Raw genomic sequence first — 18517 nt, 5'->3', positions numbered from 1 at the left:
TCTCAAGATAGGTTTGAAGAGAACTGATGGTGTAGCTTTGTATAATGCCACGTTTAAAGGACCAGTGGCTTGAATTCCACTGAGCAACCGCTGATCAATCTACCTATTTTCTGTCTAAGCACTACCATCTCATGATCTGAGTGTCTACAAAGCACATTTGGTGGCAGGTGATCTGATGGGTTTCTAGTAAGTACCATGTAGTTACAGAAAAAGAGGTGCCGGAACACACCATGAACGCTCCCCTCGTTTTCTTAGAATGGCAATGATGCCCACCTGAGAGGTGCCAGAACTGAGTTCTGGTGAGTTCCAGCTGAAAAAAATCCCTGGTACCATGTTAAGTATTGTATTCAATACATAGAGAATGGATGAAGATAGCACAAAGTTCACCTAGTGTTAGCAAGGTTTTGTCCTCGCGCATTTTATAGAAGGTTGCTCGGGATGCACTTTTGCAACCCGCAGCGTTCACAACCCGCAGTGGCGCCTCAGCGCATGCGCGCCCGCCAAAACCTGGAACTAACCCATTCTGGTACTTCTGGGTTTCGGTGGTCCGCAACCCGAAAAAACGCAACCTGAAACGTCTGCAACCCAAGGTATGACTGTATATGTAAAGCATGAACAGTTACAAAGATCCAGAATATAAGGTACTATATTGTACTCCATATATTGTACACTGATAAAGATACAGAGAGGCCAAACTAACAATATTAATCAAGGAATAACTCAAGGTAGATATTTGATTAATATTGTTTGGTTTTCTTTCATTGTATGTACAATATAACAGAGGGAAATATATGCTTATTTTTAAAGGTAAACAGTGTTTCTGTGTGCTCTGGTTTCTGTCACGGTGTCCCATTGCACCAGAAACGGTTTAGTTATGCTGGCCACATGACCCACAAAACTGTCTGTGGATAAACGCCAGCTCCGTCAGCCTGAAAGCGAGATGAGCACCGCACCCCATAGTCGCCTCTGACTGGACTTAACCATCCAGGTGTCATTTACCTTGATTACCTTTTTTTAAATGTGCCGAGTCTTGTTATTGTTTATGCTATGGCTTCCAGGGACCCCTTCTCTCTTTTTACTTTATCCTGGGATTTTAGTTTTATGTATGTTTTAGTTTTATGTAAGACCCTGATGTTTGGAAAGATTGTGGGCACAAGGAGAAGGGGACAACAGAGGATGAAATGGTTGGACAGTGGTCTCAATGCTACCAACATGAGTTTGACCAAACTGCGGGAGGCAGTGGAAGACAGGAGTGCCTGGCGTGTTCTGGTCCATGGGGTCACAAAGAGTTGGACACAACTAAACGACTAAACAACAACAACAAAGGCAGTAAGTAATCCAGATTGAAAGGCTTGGTCTGTGTAGCATTCTGAGAAATAAAAATGAATTATTAGCACGATGAGATTTGAACACTAAATTCTTGCTGACAAAGCCTTGCAAGTGCTGATTTCACTGCCACTGTTAGAATGTCAAATGAGGGTGTGGCGTGAACTAAAGCCTAATGAATGGGCCAGGGTTCCTCACCTAAACTGCTCCTACTAGCATCTTGGGGAAATTGCTATTGGCTTCGTTTCCCTTGAGAAATCGGCCCAGAGTGTGCCTTTTAATTTTAGGAACAAGAAAGGATTATCAAACATAAATGAATTCCAACATAAATGAATTCTGGAGTCCCTGGCACCATGTAATTTTGGCTCTCGGCGGTAACTGATATTGTCCAAGGAGAAATTACACACTTGTTGGTTGAAATTATAAAGGAAGGGCAATAGATGAAGTGCATGTAAATACAAATTGCTTGTAAACTGTTGATTTATGTTAATCAAACACGCAATTAGACTAGTCACGCACTAGACAGGTTGGAGCCGTAATTTCCAACTGGTTTTTCTTAACAAGGCTTGGCCATGCTCTGTCTGCTATTACATCTACAATAATAATGTAGCGTGTTATAAAAGGGAAGTAATATAGAATGCAAAGAGAATTTTAGGATGGATATTAATCTTTCATGTGAATGATAGGGAGACTACTGTTAAGAGCTTCCTCGAGGTTTGCATAATAAGTGTATGCTACTTGTGGGGAAATGCAGGTGTGTGTCTGAGGGGACCTGATATTATTTTCAGCCCATTTTAAGATTACTGTATTCATTTGGGAGAACCTTTTAAGAGAATGCAGTTACTTCCAAGTGGTCTGGGAGTATTCTTTACAGCTCTTCTAGCCTGCTTGTTTCAGCTGTATGCAACACCTTTTGATTGGAAGAAGAAAGACTACAATTGCCCAGAGTATTCCTAGCTGGTGAGTTGCTCCTTGATGTCATGCTGTAAGGAACATTAGCTTTAAAATTATAATGCCATATGGGGTTTGTCGTTTTAGAATACACCATCAACTTGCAACTTGATCACCTGCAGTTTGATGAGCTTGCATTTCTCATGAGCTCTGTCTAGAGTGAGGAGTAGTTCTAGATTCATGGTTCCCAACGTGGAGCATATTCCCCACAGGGGGGCAATTTGATTTTTAAGGCGGGCAATTTGAAAACGATATTTATAAGAATTATAATAATTATTATTATATATCATGGGGGGGTGCATCAGAATTTTAGAGATGCTTAGGTGGGGCATGGGCAAAAGAAAGGTTGGGAACCACTGCACTAGACGATCTGTGTTAATATTAATGGCTGTTGTCAATGAATAATAATAATAATAATAATATTTGTACCCCGCCCATCTGGCTGGGTTTCTCCAGCCACCCTGGGTGGCTTCCAACAAAGATCAAAAATACATTAAAATGTCACACATTAAAAACTTCCCTGAACAGGGCTGCCTTCAGATGTCTTCTAAATGTCAGGTAGTTGTTTATCTCTTGGACATCTGATGGGAGGGTGTGCCTGGTTCCCTGTAGCTTTGCTTCTCACAATGAGGGAACCACCAGAAGGCCCTCGGCACTGGACCTCAGTGTCCGGGCAGAATAATGGGGGTGGAGATGCTCCTTCAGGTATCCTGGGCCGAGGCCGTTATGACTGCATTGACAGGTCTGGAATCCTGGGACAAATCTATTCTTTCTTTATCTCCACTGCCCCAGCCACACACACAAACTTTTTCTGATTTTTTTTTAAATTAAAAAAACAATAGTCTTTTCACTTTCACAACAGTGTAGTTAAAGGCCCTTAGGCCAGGCTTCTACTCCAACGCCACAATTTACTCTCCTTTGACTCTTGCCACACGGGAGTTCAGCATGAAAAAAGGACAGGCCTACAAGAGGAGGAAGGATTAAATATAAAACTGGCAAAGAGCCACAGTGAAGGATTGTAATGTTGGTGTTTGCAGTACTCTAGAAAGCCAAGCTGAGGGTGGTTCACTGTGACCAATGTGTAATGACTGTGGGGGAAATTACCACAATGGGAGGGAAACCAGCTGCAGTTGCTGAAACTATAGTAAAGGAAGCCAGTTTAAATGAAGGCTAGCCATTTACTATGCCTTGAAAAAGCAGACTATTTTCTCAGGGCGGTAATTGACAGCGGTATTTCACAAGGCCTTGGATAAACTACAGAACAATATAATACTGACATCTACAGCAGCTAGGGATTCCACCAGTATGCATTTACCTCTCAAATTCTCGTTGCTTTTATGATGTTTAGATGTTAGGTTTTGAAATTGCTTAGTGTAGTCATAAAACACTATGTGATTATGCAGTCATCACTTTATAATAACGCTTTCATGCACACTTGGGAGGCCAGCTCACAAAGATACAATCAGGTGATTTAAAAACAAGAGGGAAAATTCTTGATTTTGTTAATGAATAAAAACTATAAACACTGTGTCTTTTTTCTTTCTTTCCATTAAAGAGGACATAACCTGAGACCAGTTCAGTGTTGATACGCTTAGCCCACCGGTGATGGGAAAATAACCCTTCTCCAAATTTTGATTCCTTGCAGCATATTGGTCATGTCAGTCCAAACTCCTTTTTCGTGTGAGTTATTTTGAAACATTTTTGCTCACAACTAAGTAAGAAACAAATCACAGAGCGCTAACTACGTTCCAGATGGTTCTGCTCTTGTTACATCCAAAAGAAAAATTAACGGGAGGGGGAAGCTAATATTTTAAAACAAGGTTGACTATGCTTGATTGAGCTTTCCCCTGAAGCACATCATGTCCTCTTTCTGAGAGCGGTCTTGCAAGTTGCAAAGATGCAGACCTAGATTTCTTAAGTAATCACTGGATGAGTTATTGGATTCAGATGTATTTGAGATGCACTGGGATGCATCCAGCTAAGTTCTCAGTCAATCCCATTGAAATTCATTTACCTAAGTAAGTTGTGTCTATTAATTTTAATGGGTCTACTTTGAGGTGTTACTAGCAATGGGTACAACCCAGTGTTCCCCCGTTTTCTCTTGCTCTCTAAAACATATACTCAGTTTGGTTTTAACAGAATTCAGTAAAACAATTACAAGTTTCCAACTTCTGCAGTGTGTTGAGATCTTAAAGTGGCTTGCAAAGTTTAGCCAAATTGAAACACCGACTTTTTACCTAATTCTTTCCTGGAAAGCATTAAGCTTGGCAAAACCGTTATTGCTCAAACTGCATTTAACGACAATGAGCTGCATAGAGGCAGACGTCTGTGACTCTCAAGGAAGTTAACTGAATTTTAGAGTGAACTTATAACTCAGAAGTTTAAAAATAAGCTCTACAAAGCTTCCTCTCCCTATTCACCCTCCCTGAAAGAATATAGATACATAGAGTGCTGTCAAAGTATCTCTGTTCCAGCCATTAGTTTGCATTCTGTTGCTGCTGTCCAGAAAGAAGGAAGGCTTTGCTAAGGAACGACATTGTTGAGGATGCAAATAGGCCCACTATTGCAGATGTGTCTGTCTTTTGCTAGTCATAGCCAGCTGCAACAGGTCAAGCATTTACCCTGCAATACTTGCTATATGTGTATTCTCTGAACTAAATGCCACTGAGTTCAATGAGACTCACCCTCGGGTAATGGGTGTTTTATTGAAGCCTTGTTAGCTATCTTCCTGCCCCTTTTGAAACATCTTGTTGAGCCTTGAAGAAGAAGAGAGTATCCCTGTTTGCCATTTTGATCTCCTGCTTTCTAGTACCTCTGCATCATTAATTACAGATTTTATTGTATTTAAATAACATTTTGTCTAGAAACATGGATGACTGCAAGTTGGCAATTCCTGACCATGACAGGGAGTTCAGAACAATCCTTGACTTAAAAGCTTTCAAAACTCATCATGTCTGATCGGCTGCATACATGTTGAAAGAATTGTCACCAGTATTACAATACTCAAAATATTAATCTGGACGGTGAATTGAGTTCTTGTCTCATAAACCTACATCCATTGCAATCTCATCTTTGCTTTGTTCTGCCAGCCAAGTGCCAAGAGCAATAATGACTGGCTGCCAGTTGGCCATTAGCCTTTTCACTAGTCCTGAAAAGTCATACTGAGGAAATCCATAAAGTTTTCATATGTGTTGAAAAATGTATATATTTCCATGTAGGGTATGACTAATGGCAATGCAAGCAGACAGCTTGTTCATGTTTAAAGCTGTATAATGGAGCCACATCCTTAAACACCCAGTTTTGGCATTGAAAGCAGTGTGAGAGGTGAGCGAGGTTGTTTTTCTTGGAGCTGTTTTCTAGTTTGGTTCCTCAACCTGTGCATAACATAGTTGCCTGAAACTGCCACCCTAGGAAATACTTAACAATATGCCACATTTACACAAGTCATTTCTTTTTGTAGAATGGTAGCCCAAAGCACTGCTGAGAGAAATACCTTACATTATATTGAGACATGAGTACTGTATAAGCAAACTCCCCAAAGCATGCTTGGGCTGTGATGCATTTTGTATCAGCATAATATAAATTTTAGAGATGCACTATTTCCACAGAGATAAAGGTAAAGGTACCCCTGCCCGTACGGGCCAGTCTTGTCAGACTCTAGGGTTGTGCACTCATCTCACTCTAGAGGCCGGGAGCCGGTGCTGTCTGCAGACACTTCCGGGTCACGTGGCCAGTGTGACATCACTGCTCTGGCGAGCCAGCACCAGCGCAGCACACGGAATGCCGTTTACCTTCCCGCTATAAAGCAGTACCTATTTATCTACTTGCACTTAAGGGTGCTTTTGAACTGCTAGGTGGGCAGGAGCTGGGACCGAAAGATGGGAGCTCACCCCGCCGCGGGGATTCGAACCACCGACCATACGATCAGCAAGTCCTAGGCACTGTGGTTTTACCCACAGCGCCACCCGCATCCCCTCCACAGAGATACCTAGGCATAAATTAACTAGTGTAAACTTCCAAGACATACCTGGCTGCATGTCTTCCCTGTGCCCTACACCCTTTCCTAGACTTTGCCCAAGCTACAGTTCAGCAGGATTGTAGCCCTGATTTCTTGGAATAGGACTCCCTCCAGTAACGCCCATATTCTACATATTCTCATTAGATGTCATCAGTTATTCTTCTTGCCAATTCAGCGAAGTAAGTTTTAACGAAACTTTGATAACATTCTTCTGGTGCAAACTTCTGCTCCTTCGGCACATTTGTATTTTATATAGATGATATGGCTCTTAGCTTTAATTTGGATTGAATTGCTGCTTAAAAACCAGCTACTTTTTCATACTGCTGGAAATGCTGAGTGAATCTTCTGTATTCTAACATCTAAAACATTAATAGTTCCTGCCATGATACAAAAACTATTTTGGTGGAGGAAGTATGGAGAGTGCAACATTTAATATCTCCTATAGGTCAAATAATGCCGACCCCCACCTTTTTAGCATTTCTTTATTCATTTTTTCAATTACAACCACCAACCAAAGAAAACACATACAGTACAACCAAGGCTTTTTTCAGCCAGAACTCACTGGAACTCAGTTCCGGCACCTCTCAGGTGGGTGATATTGAGAAGGGAGGCATTTATGGTGAGTTCTGGCACCTATTTTTCAAGAAAAATAGCACTGAGTGTTGGGAATTCCATTCCACCCTTTGCTGCATACATAGGATTATTCCATGTCACATGTCTGTTTACGTTCCGGCACTGATTGCCGGCATGAGCGGAACTTCCACTCTCTATTGCTTTTGCTTTTCAGTCTCTCCGAGAAGACGGCAATGAGAGATGCCATGTTTTCTTTGTCCTGATTTATGTATAATAAATGCGTAGTTTAGTATGTGTCTACAGCCTCAAGCCTCTTCTGTTGCACAGCTTACACTGCTGAGTATAGTGTGCTCAAGTCTGCAAGCTTGAGTCACTGATGCATTTCGGAGCAGAGGTCTATGGATCTCCTCAGCAGCAAGGCTGAGGGGCGACACTCCAGCTGGGGCCGAGCCAGCTGGCTTTTCAACCCCCCTATTCCGACACTGAGTACAACCCAATGCATAATCACACAGTCCCAAGCATGCTATGCCTTATTAACTCAATAAGCCTTTCCTTGCTTGTCTGGTGGTGCCAACAGTCTGTCTTCCTTTGCTTTTAAAGGTAATGAAACAATACTACTGTTCTCTGAAGTCAAGGTCAACCCCATATGCTTCTTTCAAGTTGACCTGCAAATTAATTGTTTTGCAGCAATCATAAAGGTTAACCCAGGGACCACCAACCTTCTTGGATAATGGTCATGTTTTGAATTTTGATAGTCCTGGGGGCACACATAACACAAGATGGCTGCTGCAGAGTGCGGCATAACACAAAATGGCTGCCATGGGAAGCAGGACAGAACCCAAAATGAGAGAGACTACCACCCCAAGTGACTGTTTGCTTACAGTTTGGAAATCAGCTGTGTCCAGCTGGTCCTCATTATGAAGGTCTCTTTCACATACACTCTGACTAATCCTATTGGTGTCCATGACTATCATGGAGCATTCCTCAGTAACGTACCAGGAACCACACCACACTCATTTTACATGAATCACTTAAAAGGTACCTCCACACTTTACCCCATAACATCCTAGGAGGGCTAGAGACTTACTTTTTCTAAATGAGAGCTGTCTTCATGGGTGCATTGTGCCTACAGGTGCTGGGTTTGTATTAAGTTATCTTTCTATGGTAACTTCTTATTATCACTTTCAAATATCAATAGTGATGCTAGCTGAATGAACTGACTGTCCCACGATGACCCAGTTCAACTTCATGGTCTTCCAAAAGGGCAGATGAAATTAAGTGTCAATACAGTGATGCACCCTGAGGACTTTAATGGGTGTCTGTAGAAAGGGGGACAGGGCAGAAAGAATTCAATGTTGAGTTTTAATTGTTGTAATTCACCCTATTACATTAGGGAAAGGGCATGTAATAAATGGAATAATAATAATAATAATAATAATTAATAATAATAATATAAGCATAACATATATTTCAGAATTGATCGTAGGTTATTTGATTATAGGTAAAAATCAGATTAGGGATATGTGCCTGTCCTGGAAATTTGATGTCCCTCTTGCTTCCTTCCACAATAATAATTAGTAGCCATCTTAAGGTCAGCTTTTTAAAAAAGAGGAACAGGATAGAAATTGCATTAGGCAATCTGCCTTAGGTTATGAGAAAGCATACAGAGCAAAAGTTTAAACAGCATTCTTTGTAAATAATTCATAAGCAAAGACAAGCTTAAAACGAATTCCTATTGAAGAGGAAATTTAATGGCCACTTTAATTCATGTTTATAACACATCATTTCCCTGCCAGCTCAGTGTAGATGGTCCTTGATGCATGGAGGTCTGCTTATAAAAAATGTGTATATATATGTATTAAAAAATATGGAAGAACAATGATGCTGTAACACCGAGAAAGCAAGGAGCTAACCTTCCTTGCCTTTGATCGCAGATTTCCCTGGCTATTCCTCCCTCCCATCTACTTTCATAGGGTTTTATCCAATGCTGGATTTTCCTTAATGTGAAGCACTTCTGCTTGTACGAGAGAGAGCACCCAATGTCCACTGATCCCTCTTAATCACTGCAGCCCCTGTCTCACCTAAAAGGTGGTTCCTAAGAGTTGGGGGACCCTCTGGATAAGAAGGCATAGAGAACTTGCAGTAGGTAGACAGGACGGAGGACAATTTGGTGCCTAGGATGTCCCTATTTTCATTGGAGAAATGTTGGAGGATATGTGCCTGCGCATTTCACTAGTGCACAGCCACCGTTGTATAAATCCTTGATTTCCAACTCTCAAAGATGTAGGGCAGGAAGTAAGGATAGGGATTTGGAAGATCTCTGGGACTGCAAGTGAATGCATGAGTGCATGTGTGGCATCCTGGGTGTGACATCATGTGACATCATGCTGGGTCATAAGGAAAGGGTTAAATGAGTGTGAAGTGATTGGCAAGTGGGAACCCAAGGGGAGGAGTTAGAGTTAGATTTAGTGTTGTTAAGGAGTCAGTCGGGTGTTAGAGAAGAGAGAGGGAGGATAAAAAAGTCTGTGGGTTAGGATAGTTTGATGTGAGAGAGTGAGAGAATCTGTTAAGAGGAGTCAGACAGTTGGGATAATCAGTTAGAAGTTATTAGGAAGGTATTGGCCGGTAAAGAAACTAAGATTAAGAAACTGACAAGAAAAATTATCTGAAACCATAAATTTGTTAATGCTTATAAAATAAACTTGTTTATTTGGTTTAATGTTAACAACTGTGTGGACTCCGTGTGTACCCGAGAGAAACGGGTTGGTGGCAGCAGGGAAGCAATCACAGTGGTGGCACAGGGATCAAAAGACCGTCAAACGTCCGGGGACCCTGTGTGATCACCACAGCATGGTGTTAGGCAGCAAGCCTATACCCACTTACATGGGAGTAAGCCCCACTGAATTCTGTAGAACTTCCTTCTGTACCATGTCTTCATAATACCTCACAGACGACCAGAATGTTAAGCAGATCTGTGCAAGAAACCATTTCAAAGCTGCACCGGGCCAAAGCTTTTGAGTCACCAGGTTCTGACATGTAACTTTTGCCAAGGGCGCAATTGCTTTCTTGCTCCTTTTGTTTACACAGGGCCTTGCCCAGATGGGTGTCTGTGGGGGTGGGCGAAAGCTTTCTCCCTATGGAAAATAAACATTGCACCTCTGCAAGGCACTAGCCCTTCAGGAATACAAGTCCCATTTCCAACTGTGAGCCACTTCTTGCTATAAGGGGCCTTTATTTTAGAGAGAGGAGTGGTGATGATATTTGGTAGTGAAAATAAACATTGGAAAGATGAGGCTTCTACATGTGGCCCTTCCAAGCAAATTCCAGGCAAAGAGAGCAGTGTTACATTCTGAACAAACAACACACTTGGTTGTTGTCATTTCTTTCAATTTATTATGTTCTCTTTTCTGTATTATCTACCATTCATTAAAGTAGAGCTATTCATTATTGTAATCTGACTCTTTTTTTTTTAACACAATGATTCAAACATTTAATTAATTGACCACCCTTCTAAATGGTCTGAAATAGAAATTTGATTTGGCAATGCCCATTGCTCACTTCTGTGCTCCGGAGTGCGGGAACGTTGATCAAGCCTAACACAGAAAAAAGAAAAAGTGGAGGTGTGGGGAATGAAATTGACGATACGGTTTTACATTCTGGTCGCGAGGCAAAATAAACAAGTTTTGTGACTTTCCCGGTTGGGACGGGTCTATTTTTGGTCTGGATGTGGGAAAATGTGACCAAACTCTATTCTGGGTAAATTGCTTCACATGGCATTGAGTTGCCAGTGCCCAGGGAGTTTGCTGGAATAGGAAAGGACAACTGAAGCCAGAACTTTGTTAATATTTACAGCCTAAGACATTACGATACCTGAGACAGAGAAGCAAATGTCACACTCAGACATCCCTGCGCACCTGAGGTAGAACACCACATGCGCCTTTATCTGGCATTAAAAATAAGAAATATCTATCCTTTTTGCTGGCCTTTCACGATGATCTAATCTCATCTTAACAAACTGATATAAATTAGCTTCACATATCCACACATGCCTACTTTGTTCCTTCACATGAGTGGGTAAATGCGAGATGGGAAGCCACAATTAGCCATCACATCCTGCTATATCCAAATCAGGAACTATGGCTAATGGCCTCCAAACATGATACAGAAGCCAGATTTTAAACCATGTCTTTATACACTGGCTTGTATGAAAGCCATTAACCATAGCTTCCCAGTTCAACATAATGGAAATATGGTTAGCTGTGGCTTCCTGACTTGTCTTCCTGCTTGCGGGACAAAGTGGCTGCATATGGGAGCAACACAGGAAACTGCGATTTCAGAGTCAGACCATTAGTCCACCTTTCTCAGCACTGTCGACACTGGCTGGCAGCAGCTCTCCAGGGTTTCAGACATGGGACATTTTAATCTTCCTGGAGATGCCAGGATTTAACCTGGCACTCGGCAGGCAAAGCAGATGCTCTACCCTTGAGCTGTGGTAATCTATATATCTGCTTATTAAACTGAGATTTGCTTGTCCAAATGAGGCCAATGACTAGGCCAAGTCCACAAGAATGAATGTCAAGGAAATGGGACTTGTTTATTCTTGGTTGGTTGGTTGTTAAGCACATGTGTGATTTTTCTGATTACAAAACTGCTCATCACAAATAAAGTAATAAAGATCCACTGAAAACACAACATGATAAAATAACCCTAAGAGCAAAATATTATAAACAAACAAAACGTAAACAGAACCTAAATGAAGCGGCTGTTCCTGTTAGGCACAGTAGCAGAGATTAATGGTACAGTCAACACTGAAATGGTAAAAAATAATTAAAAAATCAGGTCGTAGCAACCCATCCATAGTTCTGGAGACCACAAAAGCCTTAAGTTGGCATTTAAATGACACAAATGTAGGTTCCATCCTGGGGAGGCCATTCCAGATGTGGCAGCAACACAGAAAGGGCCTTTTCTCTGCTTGCCACATGCCTGGTATTTGGAAGGCTGAGGCACCCAGAGAAAGACCTCAGATGAATATCTTAAAAAACTGGACAGGTATAGGAGAAGGCCTTGACCTCAGAGGTGTCCATCACAGGCCCCACTCAGCTCTTTGTTAGTCATGTCTTATTTGAATGGTATGTGTGCTGTGTTATGAACTCTGTGGCTGCCACTCTTCCCGTTAGCCAAAGAGGCACAGCAGTTTGGTCCATCACACACTCCTTCGTGGCAAAGTTTTTTCTTTCCAAATAATCTGCCATATGGTCTTGGTCAGCGCTGGGACCTTCTTCCAACAACCTTGCTTTGCAGGTCTCTAATACTTCCATGTTGCCTATTTTCATTTATTTATCGAAAACTGATTTTAGACAATGGTTTCACTACAAACATGAAATTAAAAGCAGGTCAAATAGCAAGAAACAAATCAAATGTAGCAAGCGGGCTTTAAGAGTTTAACATATTTAAGGTATTTAAAATGTTCTTTAAATGCTTGACTGAATTGTCATTTTTCATTGTTTTGCCTGGCACCTAGAGAACAGCTGGTGCCAGGACATACCTTACTGGGAGAGGTATTCAGTAGCTGAGGTGCCACTACCAAAACAGCCCTGTTCCCCGGAGATGCAAGCATCACCTTTCCAAAAGAGACCGTGCTTGGAGGAGGGCATCAGTCAATGATTTTAGTGTGCAGACAGACTGATATGGGAGGAGGCAATCCTTCAAGCAATCTGGTGCTTTAAAGGTAAGTACCAGCACTTTGAATTGGACCCAGAAGCAAGTAGACGGCCAGTGACGTTCTGTCAAAACAGGTGAGATACACAAGGAGAGAGAGCAGAGACTTTGGCTGCTGCATTGCGGGCTATCTAAAGCATCTGAACCCCTTTTCAAAGGTGGCTCTATGTATAACACGTTGCATTAAGCCAGACAGGATGTTACCAGAGCATGGATAACTGTGGCCAGATGGAGAAAAGAAGACAGTGGAATTGTGGCAGAGCTTGGATTTGAGCACCATGTGTCTCTGCTCATTATGCCACATGGCCAATGGCTTGCAGGATCAAAGAACAGTTAATGAAATATATTTCTTGAGGTGATGGCAGTCGTCTGCAGAGGGCAGATGACTGCCATCACCTAAAGTTCTTAATAATTTCTGACTGGGGAAGGACAGTGTACATACTTGGCAGATCCTTCTGGCTGGATGAAAGAATCCTGATCTGTGGCTCCATGTGCTTTTACTCATTAAATCACACTTTGATGCTCTTTATATACACAAGTAAGATGAATCAATGCAGGTGGCGGCTGCTTCTGCTGCTGCCCTGAAACCTTTTGCAGCATTTTGAAGGTGGCATTTGGGTTTTGTACAAGGCATGCTTATCCATCCTGTGCCTTGAACAGGAGATCAGGATGCACGTTTGCTCCACTGTAAAGTGGCAGCCGGGGGTGGGGTGGGGCGGGGCGTCAGCTGATTGGACAAAAGAAGGCCATGCGAATTCTCCCATCTTCAATCTGTTCACCAAAACCGTTTTGAAGTCTGATGCATCCCAGTCTGTGCCTGCTCTTTTATATAGCATGCTAATACCTCTGTTTACTGACTTTAAAGAAACAGTTTAGATCATTTGGCAACCGTTCATGATGGCCAGAAGCCAGCCTCTTAGTACAAGTTCAGTGCTGTAAAAATGTAAACAGTTCCAAATGGGTAACAGCTGGAAGACTGGGGATGTAAGAAGTGGATCTCTATTAGCTCACGGAAATGGGGTGAGGGTTGTATGGATGATGACTTTGTTCCACACAGGTTGGCCACATGTCTCGCTTTACATGCTTTTCATATGTCCTCCGTACTTGCCCAACTGAAGTTTGGTTTAAAGATAAGCAAACATAAGAGTGGGGAGGCCTAGAAGTTGCCCATCAACAATGAGCACCCAGAGAGCAGGATGAGGAGACACACAGGTCTCTTGCTGATAGTCTTGCCCACTAGGTACCCTGTTTCTATTTAAACCCCACTCTCTATTTCTAAATATGCACGTATTAACTTTGTTGTTTAGTCATTTAGTCGTGTCCGACTCTTCGTGAATTAGCATGCCCAAAATTTATACAAATCCATGCCCTCTTTTTCATTGATGCTTTTCCTCTTTCTTGGCAATGCAAAAGCGGCCACCCTAGTTCCACATCTGGAGTTTTCAAATATTTGTCATCCCCCATTGCCATACTGGACAGAAGTGCTGTGTGTAATAAACCATATGCTGGTTTTCTGTGGACAGTTATGGTAGTAGAAAATCGCTTACGCTTTGCTTGTGTGATGGACTACTTATGAGTCAAACCAACATGTCCTGCTTACAGAAAGCCTTTCAGTTGTCCATAACAGGTATACTTCGGAAGTAGCTATATATTGCCCGAAATTCAAAAAAAGGGACTTCCAATACAGTGAAGGAAATGAAGCCCAAACGTTATCACTTATGTATTACTTTGTAACCAGATCCTTGATTCTAGGTTTGATTGTCCCATCACAACCATTTCACCATCTTCTGTTCCCAGAATCTAGCTGCTGGTCATCTCCTTACTGGGCTCTTTCCTCTACGCTTGTTAATCCGCTGAGCCTGACTCCTCTCAGCATTCAGATGTCCCTTCTCATGCTGCTGATTTAACAGATGCCTGGCTGTTCATGTCAGTTACCCTAGAGCACAATCGGGGAGCCTGCAGTCTTCCAGATGTTAGACTACAACTCTCATAATATTGGGCCATTGGCTATGTTGGAGTCCAACATCATCTGGAAAGCCACTGGCTGCTCATCCATGCTCAGTCTACAGAATGACTGTAGAGTCCCTGAGATTATAGCCAATGGGTCTGTGATGACCCATTGGGCCAATGGGTCTGGGATGATGGGAGCTGCAGTTCAGCAACAAGCAGAGAGCCAAAGCTTCCCTTGCACCTGCTCTACACCCATAGATCTTACTCTCTTTGTTTATCCCTTATTGGTCTTACAAAGCAGGAGCCTGTTCCCCTAAGGTGCTTTGAAAACACCATCTCCCCGTACATTCACTCTGCCAAAGTGCTGTGCCTTCCCTCAATTAAGTGCTCTTATAAAGATGCTTGTCAATAAGATCTGTCCTCATCTTAAAGCAATTATTTCACCCTAAAGGTTTTGTATAGACATCAGACTTCCACTCTAAATACGCAGTGCATTTAGGAAAATAAGAATGGAAGCAGTCGTTCTCTCCATTTAACTTCTCTGGCATGGATTGTGGGGGGGCATTGCATTTTTAAAAAACCCTGAATGAGGCTGTTCATTCATACGCAATAAGGAGAGCTGGAGACTGTATTTATTTTGTCCATTTAGATTTTAATCTTCGGCAAGCCACATGAGATGGCGCTCATCCAAGGCTCTAGCTCCCCTTGGAGCACATTTGTAGAAGCCGTTTGCAGAAGGATGGCTCATAAAACACTAAACAGCATAATATATCTGATAAAAGAAACCACCACCCCTGCCACTATTTCCTAGTGGGAAGAAATATTAAACCTCCCTCCTCCTGCCCTCAAGCACTTCCCATCCTACCTTCAGCCATTGTGGCGCTGGTCGCTTGCAATGGTTGCATTGCACTGAAAAGGAGACAGATAGGCTGGTGCTCGTGTGGACGATTCTAGAATGGTCACCACAGCATCGGAATGGTATTTATTGAGCAATGTACCTGTGCCAAAACGTTGGACAAGAGGTGCAACAAGAATCTCTAGCAAAGGATCCACTGTTTGAGATCAAGTTGCTGGCGGGACCAACGCTTATGTGAACAGTTTTGATCTTAGGGCCAAATGTGACTGGGGAAACCAGAGCAGGAGGAAACAAGCTTGCTCCATTTTCCATGTGACAACCATTAAGATATTTGAAGATAGCTATCATATCTCCTCTCAGTCGCCTCTTTTCCAGGCTAAGCATATCCAGTTCCTTCCAGTTCCTCATATGGCCTGGTTTCCAGACCCTTAATCATCTTGGTTCCCTTCCTCTGCACACGTTCCAGCTTCTCAATATCCTTCTTGAATTGTGAAGTTGTAAGTTAAAGGAGCTGTCCCTAAAACTGCTATGAAAAACTGTGCAAAAATGTTTTGAAGGTACCATGTGGCTGAGAGATCGTGACACAGAGATGTTGGTATTTCCAAATGGCAGGGATGTGGAATCTGGGCCTCTCCAGATAATGATGGACAGAAACTCCCATCAGTTCAACAACATCTGGAGGGCCACAGGCTCTCCATCCCTGCCATTGGACACGTGGATGTTATTGCAGGGCAACAGATGTGAAATAACTGTGTGACTAAAGGATGAGTTGTATGAATCTCTTTTCTTTTTGATAGAGACTTAAAAAAAACCCTTGATGAAACATTCTAGTCTGGATCCAAAGGGCTGATGCCCTTGTAAAGGAATTAAGAAAGTCATTCTCCAATGGGATGTTCATTCTTGAATGTGTTTTTTTCAGCTGATGTGTGATTTTCTTTGAAGACCGGGCAGCTGTAATGGAAATGCTAGGACCTTTAAAGAACATGGAGTTCTCTGCAGCACAAGCTGTGTCCTGGCTTATTCTGATAAAAAAATCCAAAACTATTTATGCCTCTTTTTCTTTTTCTTGCACCAACTCAAATATAGCAACAAGAAAATGCCACATAACTCATGAAGTAAAGGCTGGCTTGTGCCAAGGGTAATATTTGCATTTGGGAAACATGACCCAGATTGTATGAAGCAGTAGCCTCCGCACGGCCTCCGAGGTTTCTTTTGGCTGGATGTTTATGCGGACAGTCTTTGCTGTTCATTCATTTAATGGCTGAGAGGCAGCTGAGTGTTTTTACATGAAGAAACTGGAATACCTCAGCTTTTACTATTTTGAACCACGCTGAATGCTGTCTTCACTGCGGCACTGGGGGAAATGTGGCAAAGCGAACACAGGGCTCCCAAGGTCCAGAAACAGTGAAACTGATGTGCTGGGCTCTGGGCAAACAAGTGCCCCTTGTGTTCTGTGGTTCTCAGCTTGGTTTTCCAGTGGGCTGAGCTCCACTGACAACTCTGTTCTGAGGCCTTACTCTGATGCATTTGTTTCCCTCGAGGGCTGCCAGGACTCAGCTGAAGAAGAAGAAAAAAAGTGGCATGATATGGCCTCTGACATTTAAATGATGCAATGCCCTTTAATAAGAAACTGATGTGTATCTTAAGAAGGCGGCCATGCAAGAGGCAAAATCCTTGTTGGCACATGCATGTCCGGCGGGGGTGGGGTGGGGTGGAGTGGAGGAAAGCGCCAGCAGGAAGAGGCAAGAGGTGTCTATTTCCCAAATTGTAAAACAAAATGGAGAGTTCTGCTGGGTTTTGATTCTGGGTTCCCTGGCTTCCAGACTCAGCTCAGCCATAGAAGCACACCTGGGACCTTTTGCACGAAAAGCATGTTCTCCACCAATAACGTTAACAATTGCAAAACTGTGCTTCTCCAGTGATCTTCCAAGGGGAACCAAGCCAAGCTAAGTTCTGTCTCTAAAACTGTTCACCTCTTGCGTAATGATATGGCAACTTGCCTAAACGCCTTAGTATTGAGACTAGGGCTTTCATCTTCTTGATTTTAACTATCGGTTTTGAGATCCCTGCTTCTTGGGAGAAAAGCAATGACAAACCTAGACAGCATCTTAAAAAGCAGAGACATCACCTTGCCGACAAAGGTCCGTATAGTTAAAGCCATGGTTTTCCCAGTAGTGATGTATAGAAGTGAGAGCTGGACCATAAAGAACGCTGATCGCCGAATAATGGATGCTTTTGGATTATGGTGCTGGAGGAGACTCTTGAGAGTCCTGTGGACTGCAAGAAGATCAAACCTATCCATTCTTAAGGAGATCAGCCCTGAGTGCTCACTGGAAGGACAGATCGTGAAGCTGAGGCTCCAATACTTTGGCCACCTCATGAGAAGAGAAGACTCCCTGGAAAAGACCCTGATGTTGGGAAAGGTGGAGGGCACAAGGAGAAGGGGACGACAGAGGACGAGATGGTTGGACAGTGTTCTCAAAGCTACCAGCATGAGTTTGACCAAACTGCGGGAGGCAGTGGAAGACAGGAGTGCCTGGCCTGCTCTGGTCCATGGAGTCACGAAGAGTCAGACACGACTAAACAACAACAAAATTGAGATCCCTTACTAGGGGTGGGGTGGGGGTGAGGCTGGTGAGGAAGGGAGCTGGACTTCCAGTTGTCACCCCATCAGCTGAGTGTTTGTTTCAGATTTGCACTGCTTTTTAGTGCTGGTCTTTCTGCATCGTGTAGGAGTACAGAGAACTGCATTCTTAGGAAGACCCACAATAGGACCTGAGTGCACATGAATTCTGACATGAATATTACATTGTCTGAAGGTTTTTTTAGTAATGTTGCAATGTTCCTTGGGCTTCATTGTTTTTGCTGGTGCTCTCGCCAGGGCCATGAATGGAGAAGTTATTTTGCTTCCTTAAATGAAATTCCATGTGGCTTCTGTGCCAGCTTTGTTCTCCTCACGTTCGTGTATGTTTACTCGACTCCTTTGTTCCAGATGGGTTTCTCCGCACTGGTGTAAACTTGCCAAAAAATCATCAGAGGACACTGATCCTCAAAATGCCCAAATTCTCAAGAATGCAGCCCCTGGGGCCAGGAATGATTTCATCAAAAGTGACTTTCCAGCCACT

The 18517-nt window shown here is 42.8% G+C and overlaps 1 long non-coding RNA gene across 2 annotated transcripts; it reads left to right on the top strand.

Moving 5' to 3' along the window:
* The first annotated feature begins 535 nt into the window (after nucleotides 1-535).
* LOC310703701 lies at nucleotides 536-7164 on the top strand. 2 transcript variants are annotated; one of them, XR_014524325.1, is made up of 3 exons: nucleotides 536-2286; nucleotides 3833-3957; nucleotides 5496-5884. It is a non-coding gene; the product is annotated as an uncharacterized lncRNA (long non-coding RNA). The 2 variants fall into 2 exon arrangements; XR_014524324.1 differs by lacking the exon at nucleotides 536-2286 and adding an exon at nucleotides 7083-7164 and having other exon boundaries at nucleotides 2726-3957; nucleotides 5496-5601.
* Nucleotides 7165-18517: the final 11353 nt, after the last annotated feature.

Source organism: Podarcis liolepis (genome assembly GCF_965112155.1).
Source record: "Podarcis liolepis genome assembly, chromosome: 3".
Lineage (NCBI taxonomy): Eukaryota > Metazoa > Chordata > Lepidosauria > Squamata > Lacertidae > Podarcis > Podarcis liolepis.
The sequence above is the reverse complement of the archived record's forward strand: the minus strand, read 5'-3'. Positions and strand labels throughout refer to the sequence as shown.